This window comes from Mus musculus, chromosome 10, assembly GCF_000001635.26.
Source record: "Mus musculus strain C57BL/6J chromosome 10, GRCm38.p6 C57BL/6J".
NCBI lineage: Eukaryota > Metazoa > Chordata > Mammalia > Rodentia > Muridae > Mus > Mus musculus.
Genome location: NC_000076.6, coordinates 24,121,767 through 24,133,281, shown reverse-complemented (window position 1 = coordinate 24,133,281; position 11,515 = coordinate 24,121,767). Strand labels below are relative to the sequence as shown.

General features: G+C 40.4%; 1 long non-coding RNA gene across 1 annotated transcript; it reads left to right on the top strand.

Moving 5' to 3' along the window:
• The first annotated feature begins 797 nt into the window (after positions 1–797).
• On the top strand, positions 798–7,459 carry Gm40614 (predicted gene, 40614). Its single transcript, NR_168522.1, has 2 exons — positions 798–1,002; positions 6,837–7,459. It is a non-coding gene; the product is annotated as a predicted gene, 40614 (long non-coding RNA).
• Positions 7,460–11,515: the final 4,056 nt, after the last annotated feature.

The window sequence follows — 11,515 nt, the reverse complement described above, 5'->3', positions numbered from 1 at the left end:
GTGGGGAGGGAGAGGAGGAAGAAAGAAGTGAGAAGTGAGGAGATGAGAGAGAGGGGAGGGGAAGGAGGGAGGGAGGGAGGGAGGGAGGGAGGGAGGGAGGGAGGGAGGGAGGGAGAGAGAGAGAGAGAGAGAGAGAGAGAGAGAGAGAGAGAGAGAGAGAGAGAGAGAGAGAGAGAGAGAGAACAAATATCTGGCGGCAGCAGCAGAATACCCAAACAAGGAGGTAGCCATTTAGAAACATACTTTCTCTTGTTCCTTGCGGCCCTTTCTTTGTCTTTCCATCACTTTTCCCTTTTAAATACTCTGTTTCCATTTGTGGCTCTCACAGCCCCCTCACATTACCAAACACAGTTCTCCATTTGGACTCTTATAGTCCCACGTTGACTAGCAAAAAGTTTGTGAGCAGCATTACAGAGTCAGCTCTGATAACAGTTACAAACTCGGTAAAGTCTGTGACTAACCATCCAGCGACAGTGAAAATCCTCCAAACAACCAAGCAAATATAAGTTCACATTTAGCCTTTTAAAGGTGCGGGGTCACACAGATTGGAAGAGGAATGCCATTTCTTACAGTTTACTCAGGAGCCTCTTTGATAGGAGGCACTCAAAAAACAAAAACAAAATCAAGACAAAAACAAAACAAAAAACCCCCAATGTCTTCAACCAGGCTCTCCCCAAGGCCAGTCTCTCCAGCTCCCGGGTGCCCTTGCTGCTCTCTAGCCTGAAGGAAACTATTGTTTACTTGGCCCCTCCCTAAGTAGACTCTGAACTTATTCAGCTGCTCCCTGCATTCTTAGCACCTGCGCGGAAGGACGCCTGGCCTCTAAAGTGCTTAGCAAGCTTGTCTCAGTGGATGTTACCTGACTTTCCTAAGTCCTTGTTGAGACTTCTCCTTTAAAACCGTGTCAGGATCCCATGGAAAAGCTGTTGAGAAAAGCTTACTCAGGATCCAGTTTAGATTCAAGAGGGAAATGTCTGCAGAACACCAGGAGATCTGAAGCAGGTACCCTTAGTGAAGACTAATGTGATTCTGATGAAGAGAAGAGTTTCAAACTCTTAGCTCATTTTTATGAAGACATTATGATTATGATTTTTTTTTGGCAGAGAGAGGACCTTGGAGCTGTGGGCTGGTACACTTTAGCTGGCGACTGGCCTGCAGATGCTTTAGCTCAGGACAGCTAGTCACAGCAGGTGAAGGGAGAGTCGTTTCGAGTTCAATGACATGATTCTAGAGTCCACTAATATTTTTAAGTGTTATTTATTCTGGCACATTTTCAAAGTGTTTTGTTGCAGGATCAGGGTGGAGGAGAGGTCTAATTTCTTTTAAAGATTTTTTTTTTTAATGGTGCCCAGAGGTATGGTTACAATTACTGTAGTTTAACACACAAATCCATGGGCAATCAGGAATTGGGACGTAAAACTAGACAGGAGTAACACTGGGGGTGGGGTGGGGGTGGGGGTGGGGGGGAGCTGTTCCCGGAATTCAGGACCCAATATGGCTTCTTCTTGAGATCTTGTCTGTTCTCACCCTGGAGTCCATCTTGTTAGAGCCAAAGTTTTCGTACCTTTGAAAGAAATAGCCCAGGTTTCTCTTGCTTTCGGTTCCTTTTGATCAGTTTACGGTTGTTCAAATTGACCACTAGGGGGCAGCAAATTACAGCAGAAGTAGAGGTCCTTATGTATGCAATAAGCTTGAAACAGCCTTTAAAAAAGACTCATGTCCTAATCCACTTTTAGCTATTGTTCTCAAACTTAGTTCATACTGTCGTTATGTACATTATTTCTAAGTTATTAGAGGAGTTCCCTCAGGAATGAAACAATAGTGCCTGGATACATGGTTTTGTTTTATTGTCTTTTAGAAAACATCTTCTTTCTTTCTTTCTTTCTTAGTGAAAATCATACTGCAACAAACTCAAATAAAAATATGACACTGCATGGTTAGAATGGTCATTCTGAAGCCGTGGGTCTTCCCTTGGGGTTTTACACATTAATTATCAATTATAAAAAATAAAACAAAAATAAAAACAAGAACAAACACTCCAGAGTTGAAATTAGAAAACCAAGTAGTTTTTTGTTCCCTTTTCACAGCTTCTGTGTCCTTTTGCCTGCTTTCTGTCCTGCCCTGTCACCTAAGAGGACCCTTTTGGGGTCTCCATTGTAAATATTATGCTATGCTTACACTTAAATGTTTCCATAAATACATGTCTATGCTATATGCTGGAATCTGCATGTGAGAGAGAATAAGCAAGCACGTTTTCTCTTTCTGAAGTTGTGTGTACCGCCCCCCCGCCCCCCACCCCCGGAATAGTATTCATTCTGAGTTCAGTTTCCTGGGAAATTCTGATCTCATTCTTCTTCATAGATGAATAATATTCCATTTTATATATGTACTAGGGTTTCTTTATCCATCCATTTGTTGACAGGCATCTAAGTTGTTAACGTTTCCTTGCTATAGTACACAGAACAGAATTCTACTCGGATGTGCAAAAATGTCTCTGTGTAGGATATGGAGTGGAATCACTGGGTCATGTGGTAGGGGTTGTAGTCATTGTTGTGTTGCTGTGAAGAGAATCCACAGCCACAGGAACTCTTACAAAGGGGGGTCATTTAACTGAGGTTTGTGACAGTTTCAGAGGTTCAGTCCATTGTCCTGATGGTGGGAACACGGCAGTGCGTATGCAGACACGGTGCTGGCTTGGTTTTTTTTTTTAAACCTCAAAACCCACCCTCAGTGACACACCTCCTCCAACTGGGCCACACCTCTTAATCCTTTCATATAGTGCTGGAGGCCAAACATTTAAATCTATGAGTCTATGGGGGCCGCTCTCATTCAAACCACCATAGCAGTTTTAGACTTAAGTTTCTGAAGACCCGCCACCCTGATATCCATGATGGTCACATTAATTTGAACTACCAACAGCAGGGAATAAAGATCTTTCTCCACATCTTCTCCATTGCCAGTTTTCTTGATGGTAGCCATTCTGACTAGGGTGAGGTGGTATCTACCTCAAAGTAGTTTTAAAAAACAAAGACAAGAAGGACTGGAGATGTTGAACATTTTGTTAAACGGCTTTTGTCCATTTGGTCTTTCTTTGAAAAATGTCTGCTCTGTACTCTAGCCGGTTTGCTGATCGGCAGTCTTATCACTTGGTATTTAATTTCCTCAGCTTTTGGAGGTCCCTGTGTGAAGCATACAGAGATTTTTCTCCCTTCCCGTGGGCTGTCTGCGCATGACGCTGACTGTTTCCTTTGCTGTGTGTGCAGAAATGCCTTGCTTCCATGTAGACTCACTATTGATACTTAGGCTAGTTCCTATGCTATGCAGAAAATTCTTGCCTTCCCCAGCACCTTGGAGACTATTTTTTAGGCTTTTATCTGATAGTCTTAGCATTTCAAGATTTTAAAATATTGTTTTATTATTTTATTTATTTATTTTACATCCTGACTGCAGTTTCCCGTTCCTCTGCTCCTTGTCCTTCCCTCCCTTGTCGCCTCCCTCTTCCTCCCCATCCACTTCTACAAGGACTTTGGTCCATTTTTTTATTGATTTATTCATACAAAGTGAGAGTTATTAGTCTAATTCCGTTATTCTGCAGGTGACTATCTAATTTTGCAAGCATGCTTTATTGAAGGGGCTTTGTTTCTAGTGCATGTTTTTTACCCCTTTGTCAAAAATTAAGTGACCATACTTTGTCTGTTTATTTCCAGGTCTTATATTCTGTCCCATTAGCCTTCCTGTCTATTTTTATGCTGGATCCAGGTTGTCTTTGTCACTATAGCTTTGGAGTATAGTTTGAGGTCAGGTATTATGCTACCACTAGCTATGATTTTGCATCTTATGACTGTTTGGGTTATTCATGGTTATATATTTTTATTGCTCTAGTTGGTGGCCTGAACCTGGAAGAATGGAGCCAAAAACTGAGGTGGACTAAAGTCTCATGCAATAGCCAACTTTATTCTGAGTATCAGACAATTTATATTCTGAGGGCATTATGAGCGTTAAGCCAGTTCAAATAAACGATGGTCACATGAGTTTAGGCTGTACACGGTTACAGCAATTTTTACATGATTAATTCCGCCAGTCCAGGAGGGTGGAAGCTTCCTATATTCTTTACTATCTTGTTTGACCTCCTTTTCTACTGCCTTGAAGTTTTTGTTTACATGTGTTTGTAACTTTTTATAACACCATAAAGGAATTTTTTTTTTTTTTTTTTAGTTTTTTGAGACAGGGTTTCTCTGTGTAGCCCTGGCTGTCCTGGAAATCACTTTGTAGACCAGGCTGTCCTCGAACTCAGAAATCTGCCTGCCTCTGCCTCCCGAGTGCTGGGACTAAAGGTGTGCTCCACCACGCCTGGCTGGGATATTTTTCTTAATTCTTTTTCTCTGAGAGCACATTATTTGTTTCAATATGGAAATTCAAATATGGGGCCTCCAGTTTTCCTTGAGTTTGGATTACGCAACTTTAAATGTTCATCAAATCAAAACATTTTCTAGTAGATCCTAAAGAGTCTTTTAAGTGTAGAATCATGGCATCTGCAAATACGGATAGTTTGGCTTCCTACTTTCCTATTTTGATTTATTCATATCTTTCTGATTGCTATAGCTAAAGCTTCGGGTCCTATATTGAACAAGAAAGAGAGCAGGCATGCTTACCTCTTTCCAGATCGTAGAGAATATCCACTTGTCTTTGTTTGCTATAAGGTCGACATCTTAGTTATCAACCTATTGCTGTGAGGAGACACTATGACCAAAACAACTTATAAACGGAAGTATTTAGCTGGGGGCTTGCTTACAGGTTTAGGGGGTTAGTTCATGAACATCATGGCAGGGAACATGGTGGCATGCAGACATAGTGCTGGAGCAGTAACTGGGGCATTTGATTCATAAGTTGTGGACATAGAGAGACTGTGCCTAACGTCAGCTTTCGAAACCTTAGAGCACACACCTAGTGATACACCTCTTCCAACAAACCCACACCTCCCAGTTCTGCTCAAACAGCCCTACTCGCTGGAGACCAAGCTTTCAAATATAGGAGCCTGTGGGGACCACTCTCATTCAAACCACCACAGTTGCTTTGGTTTTATTATTTTGAGATATTCTCCAGTCATTCCTAATATCTCCAGGACTTTTATCATGAAGGGATATTAAATTTTGCCAAGTGCCTTTTTGGCACTAAAAGAAACGGTTAGGTAGCTTCTGTCCTCAAGTTATATATATATATATATATATATATATATATATATATATATATATATATATATATATATATATATATTGTTGCATTTATTGTTTTAAGTATTTTGTGTGATCTTAATGTGTTTCTGAATTTAATTTGTAAGTATTTTTTTTTAGAATTTCTGTGTCTGTGTTCAAGAAAAATTGGTCTTTACCTGGTTTTTGTATCATAATAATCTGCCTTTGTGTAATGAACTGGATAGTGTTCCTTCACTTTGTATTTTGAAAATGAAGACTTAACACCAGCTCTTTCTTAAAAAGCTTAGTAAATTCAGCTGTGAATCCATCTGACCCTGGGCTTTTCTTTGAAGGGGGGCTTTTTGGTTTGTTGGTTTCTTGGTTTTTTGTTCTTTTTTTTTTTTCAAGACAGGGTTTCTCTGTATAGCCCTGGCTGTCCTGGAACTCACTTTGTAGACCAGGCTGGCCTCAAACTCAGAAATCCGCCTGCCTCTGCCTCCCGAGTGCTGGGATTAAAGGCGTGCGCCACCACCGCCCAGCTTGAAGGGAGGCTTTTTAACCTAGCTTCAACCTCACAGCATGTTATGAGTCTGTTAAATGGTTGGGCCCTCTGGCTTTTCACTTTGGTAGGTGATACGGATTTAGAATTTACCTATTTCTTCTTTTTTTCCAGCATTTGAGAGTATAGATTTTTCAATAATGTTCTATATTTCATTGTTGTTTGTTTTAATAATCTCTTTTTCAGCTCTAACGTTAATTTCTGTTTTTTCTTACTTAGGTTGGCTAAGAGTTTGTCAGTCTGACTTTTACAAAAATGACTGGTTATTTTAGGCTCCGTTACTTTCTTAATTCTTGCTATCCTTTGCTGTCTGTTGGGCTTGTGAGTGGCTGCTTGCTGTTTTCCCTAGGCTCATCCTTAGGGGATTTATCTGGGATTCCTCAGATATTTGAGTGGGGCACTCATTGCCATAAGGATTCCTCTAGGGCTGCCTTGGTTGTGCCCCAGATGTTCTGAGAAACTGTCTTTTTTATTTTCACTGTCTCTAAGAACTTTTAGAATTTTCTTTATGATTTCTTTTGAATGAACCATTGTTCAAAGATAAGTCTCCAAGTCTTTCTGTAGTTTCTTTTGTTATTTTTTTTAACTTTTATTCCATTTTAATATGATAGAGCACAAAGAGTTATCTCGATTTTTAAATCTGTGAATGTTTGACTTGTGTCTCATAACTTGATCAACTTTGAAGGATGCATTCTCCTGAGAAAATGAATATTCCCTAACTGCTGGTAACATTTCTCTGTATCTGACAAGTCTAGTTCACCCACACTGTATTTTAGCTCCAATGTTTCTTTGGTTATTTTTGGTTTGTAAGCCCTAGCTAAATATGAGGAGGGGTATTGAAGTCCCATCCCTAATATTGTGTCAAGATGTATGTGGCCTTTAGTATTAGTTTGATGAAATTAGACACTGATTTTTAGTGCATAAATGTTTACAATTTTCACGTTATCTTGGTGAATTGCTCCATTTATAATATATAATGCCAGCATACCCTTTTATTGTCTCTAACTAGCTTTGACTTGGTGTCTATCTGACACAATGACTCTCATGTCTGTTTGTAAATGTAAATGTCACTTTTATTTCCTCAGATGAAGAGATGAGATGAGAGCCACTCCAGAGCTGTGCAAACAGCTTGGGTTGAGCCCAGAGTGTTTCCATCCTGATCTTCTGCAAGTCTGGACCTTGAAGGCTTCAGCTTCCAGCCTCCATCTGCTGACCTAGGCCTAGAATGTTTCAGCCCCTGAAACTTACTGCTAAATAAACTCAATCTTTCTACTTCTTTCTGAACTCTGCCTGGCTGGTTCAACTCAGCTGTTCTGGCTCAAACTCCTCTTCAAGCTGAGCAGTAATGAACTCAACTGCTCTCCTCTGAACTGAACTGCGCACAATGACACCCAACTGACTGCACCAAACTGAACTGAATGTAATTGAACTCTCTGTCCCTGCACTGCTCTTAAGTAGCCTCTTTTCCTGTCTATTCTCGTGAGTGTTTGGCATATCCCATTTCTGTCTCATTCTCTCAAATCTTTCTCTGATTCTTTACTCTGTCCGTGCCTCAATTAGATGTTACTGTTTGTGATTGAAGGTACGTACTCCAGCCAGAGGGGTTAAGGGTGCGTGGCATGTCTGCATTCCAGCCAGATCTTATCTTTGGATGTGATTCTTGCCAGAGCAGCCACGTTATTAGATTAAATTCCTTTCCACCTGTCTATTTATGGTTTCCATTTTCTTGGTAAATTGTTTTCCATCCTTTGATATTGAACTTTTTGAATCATTACTTACTAAATGTATTCTTGTATTCAATAGAAGGTTTCCATTTCTATTGGACCAAAGAATACTGAGTATCAGATTTCTGGCTTTCATGGAATCAGAAAGCAGGACAAGGCCTTCAGCTCCATCGAGAGAAGACAACGCCATGTCTAGATCTCTGATTTTTCTATGACCGTGCCTGTAGCCCCAGTGGCCCCTACTCAGTGCAAGGTGGAAATCCAGGTGCACTTGCCCAGGATCTCCTGAAAGACTTGGGCTTTGGCTATAGCAGTGGTAAAGTATGGCTCTGGAGATTTTACTTTTGGGGTCTGCATAGTCAGTGTAGCACTGGGAGTCGATGTTCCTGTGGTCTGAGAGGTTACTTCAGACCTGTGGTTCTAAGTACAGCTCTGCCTCACTCTGAACAGTAGTAGACAGACATTAGTGGGTCTGATAGTACTATGCCTGCAGCAGGTTAACAGATTCCAAAGAATGATTCAGGATTTTACACTCCTGGTTGCCTTGGTGCTTTATGGTTAGGCTTGAAATTTGGCCAAATTGGCAGATAGCCAAGTCGGTATAACCTTAGCAACCACACTTGACAATAAGCATCAAGTTTGACCGGTATCTAAAGCTAAGATGATATACATATCACCAAATGTGTCACCAAAACCAAAACAACCAAATAGAAGAGGGAGAAGTTAAAATTAAAATATAAACCACTCCAGATGTGCAAAACATACAAAACCAACAAAGAATACAACCCACCCACCCACCCGTAACTCATCTCCAGCAAACAAACTTCACTATAATATGTTGTGTGTAATTTTCAAAAGCACACTTGCTCCTTGTCCAGTCTCTTTGCCTGGTACCGTGGCTCCTCAGGACTTAGCTCCAAGATCCTGCTGGTTTCTCTAGCTGGCTCTGTCAAGCCATCCCTCCTGAGAACTTCTGGAGCTACGCTGGCATTCCACCGCCCCACTGCCCCACCCCACCGCACCCTAGACATCCTAGACATGCTCACCAACTAAATCTTCCTGAAGTTTCTTACCATGCTTACCTTGTTCAGTGTCCCAAATAACAAACTTTTGGGTAACATTTTTCTCAGGTCATAGTGCAGAACTGTAAAGTCACTAATCTGTTTCCATGTGACCTGGCATTTTCATTATCTTACAGTGACAGAAAGTGAAGGTTCATTATGAATTACCCTATTCTCATTCTTAGTACCTGGGTGATTAATTCCGACATACAGAATGATAGCCTCCACATTTTACTGAGAATCATTATGACGTAAACTTCTAGACAACCCAAATCTGGGTCCAAAAGACTAGCCATTACTCAAAACCTGATGTCACCTTGGATTTCCGTAACAGCAGAGACTCCCAGACAGATCTCCCTGTGATGAGATCATTCCTAAGCAAGAACATTATCTTATAGCAACTGGTGTGTCTTTGAGCAATAACTACTTCTTAGAACCATCCTAAAGAACTAGATCATACTTTAACACAGACCACATAATTACACATGTACGTCCCTTGCCTATGACCTCATTCCCTCCTCTATTTAAGTCTAAAGCCCATGTATATTACAAATGAAAACTTCTTGTCATTTAACAATTTTATCTGTGCCTGTTCCAAACACCACCATATCAATTAAATCTACTTTCTCTAGAGAGGAAGAAAGAGAGGGGGAGAGAGAGGAGGGAGAGAAGAGAGAAAGGGGAGGAGAGAGAGAGGGAGAGGGAAAAGGAGAGAAAAAGGGAGAAAAAGGAGAGAGGAGAGAGGGTAAGGGGCAAAGAGAGAATATGGTTTCTAAATAAATCTGTCTTGTATTTGGAATACATATGAATCTGTTCATCTCTTTGCTGGCCATCTTGAAATCAATAATTCAGTATTTCCAACTGGAGATTCTGTCTCCTTCAGATTATACATACTTACTCCTCCAGTAGTTCATCTAGGATAGAATATTAGGACTTGTTCTGGAATTTTAATCATTTTTTCATCCATATCATCAAGGCTGTTTTGAAGTAGAAGAGCTTGCTTGGGAAACAGCCTCAGGCAGTAGAACCTGTTATTGATTAGGTAAGAGTCAATAAAGATCCCACAACTCAGAGGTCTAGTGGGAAAGCCACACTATAACATTGAACGTCAGGTCTGTCTTGTCACTGTGGACATGGCGCATCATGTGCTAGCAGATGTGAAGATCTCTCAGTAACAATGCTTGGATCACCCCTGCAGGTTCTGCGCATGCATCCACTTGCATCTTTGCATATTAAGAACATTCAGAAAGAGGATCCTTCTGGTTTCCATCTGCACCCTGGAGCTGACCCTGTGACACAGCTCTCCATACCCAAATTCCTCCCAGAGACAACTGATCTCACAGGAGTACTGACACACAGACTTGCAGGAGGGACAAGCCACAGTCAGAGACAGCAAGACCAACTAACAGCAGAGATTGTGAGAGGCAAGGGCAAGGACATAAGGAATAGAAACAAAGGCTACATGGCATCATCAGAACCCAGTTCTCCCACAACAGCAAGCCCTGGATACCCCAATACACTGGAAAAGCAAGACTCTGATATAAAATCACCTCTCGTGATGATGATAAAGGACTTTAAGAAGGACATAAATAACTCCCTTAAAGAAATACAGAAGAACACAGATAAACAGCTAGAAGCCATTAATGAGGAAACGCAAAAATCCCTTAAAGAATTGCAGGAAAATACAACCAAAAAGGTGAAGGAATTGAAAAAACCATCCAGGATCTAAAAATGGAAATAGAAACAATAAAGAAATCACAAAGGGAGACAATCCTGGAGTTAGAAAGCCTAGGAAAGAGATCAAGAGCCATCACTAACAGAATACAAGAGATAGAAGAGAGAATCTCAGAAGAAGATACTATAGAAAACATTGACACAACAGTCAAAGAAAATGCAAAAAGCAAAAAGCTCCTAACACAAAGCATCCAGGAAATCCAGGACACAATGAGAACACCAAACCAAAAGATAATAGGTATAGAAACACAAAGCAAAGAAAGAATATTAGAAGCAGTAAGATCAAGTAACATATAAAGGCAGACCTATCAGAATTACAGCAGACTTCTCACCAGAGACTATGAAAGCTAGAAGATCCTGGGCATAAGTCATATAGACCCTAAGAGAACACAAATGTCAGCCCAGGCAACTATACCCAGCAAAAACTCTCAATTAACATAGATGGAGAAACCAAGATATTCCATGACAAAACCAAATTTGCACAATATCTTTCCAGAATTCCAGCCCTACAAAGGATAGTAGAAAACTCCAACACAAGGAGGGAAACTACACCCTAGAAAAAGCAAGAAAGTAATCTTTCTATAAACTCAAACATAATTACACCTGGAACTACAAACTTAACAGGAAGCAACAACTCTATTCCTTAATATCTCTTAACATCAATGGAATCAATTCCCCAATAAAAAGACATAGACTAACAGACTGGATACATAAACAGGACCCAGCATTTTGCTGCATACAGGAAATGCACCTCAGTGACAAAGACAGACACTACCTCAGAGTAAAAGGCTGGAAAACAATTTTCTAAGCAAATGGTCTCAAGAAACAAGCTGGAATAGCTATTCTAATATCGAATAAGAGCAACTTTCAACCAAAGGTTATCAAAAATGATAAGGAAGGACACTTAATACTTATCAAAGGAAAAATCTACCAAGATGAACTCTTAATTTTGAATATCTATGCTCCAAATGCAAGGGCACCTACATTCATAAAAAAAACTTTACTGAAGCTCAAAGCACACATCACACCTCACACAATAATAGTGGTAGACTTCAACACCCCACTCTCATTAAAGGACATATCATGGAAATAGAAACTAAACAGAGACACAGTGAAACTAACAGAAGTTATAGACCAAATGAATTTAACAAATATCTATAGAACATTTCATCCTAAAACAAAGAATATACCTTCTTCTCAGCACCTCATGGTACCTTCTCCAAAACTGACCATAAAATTGGTCAC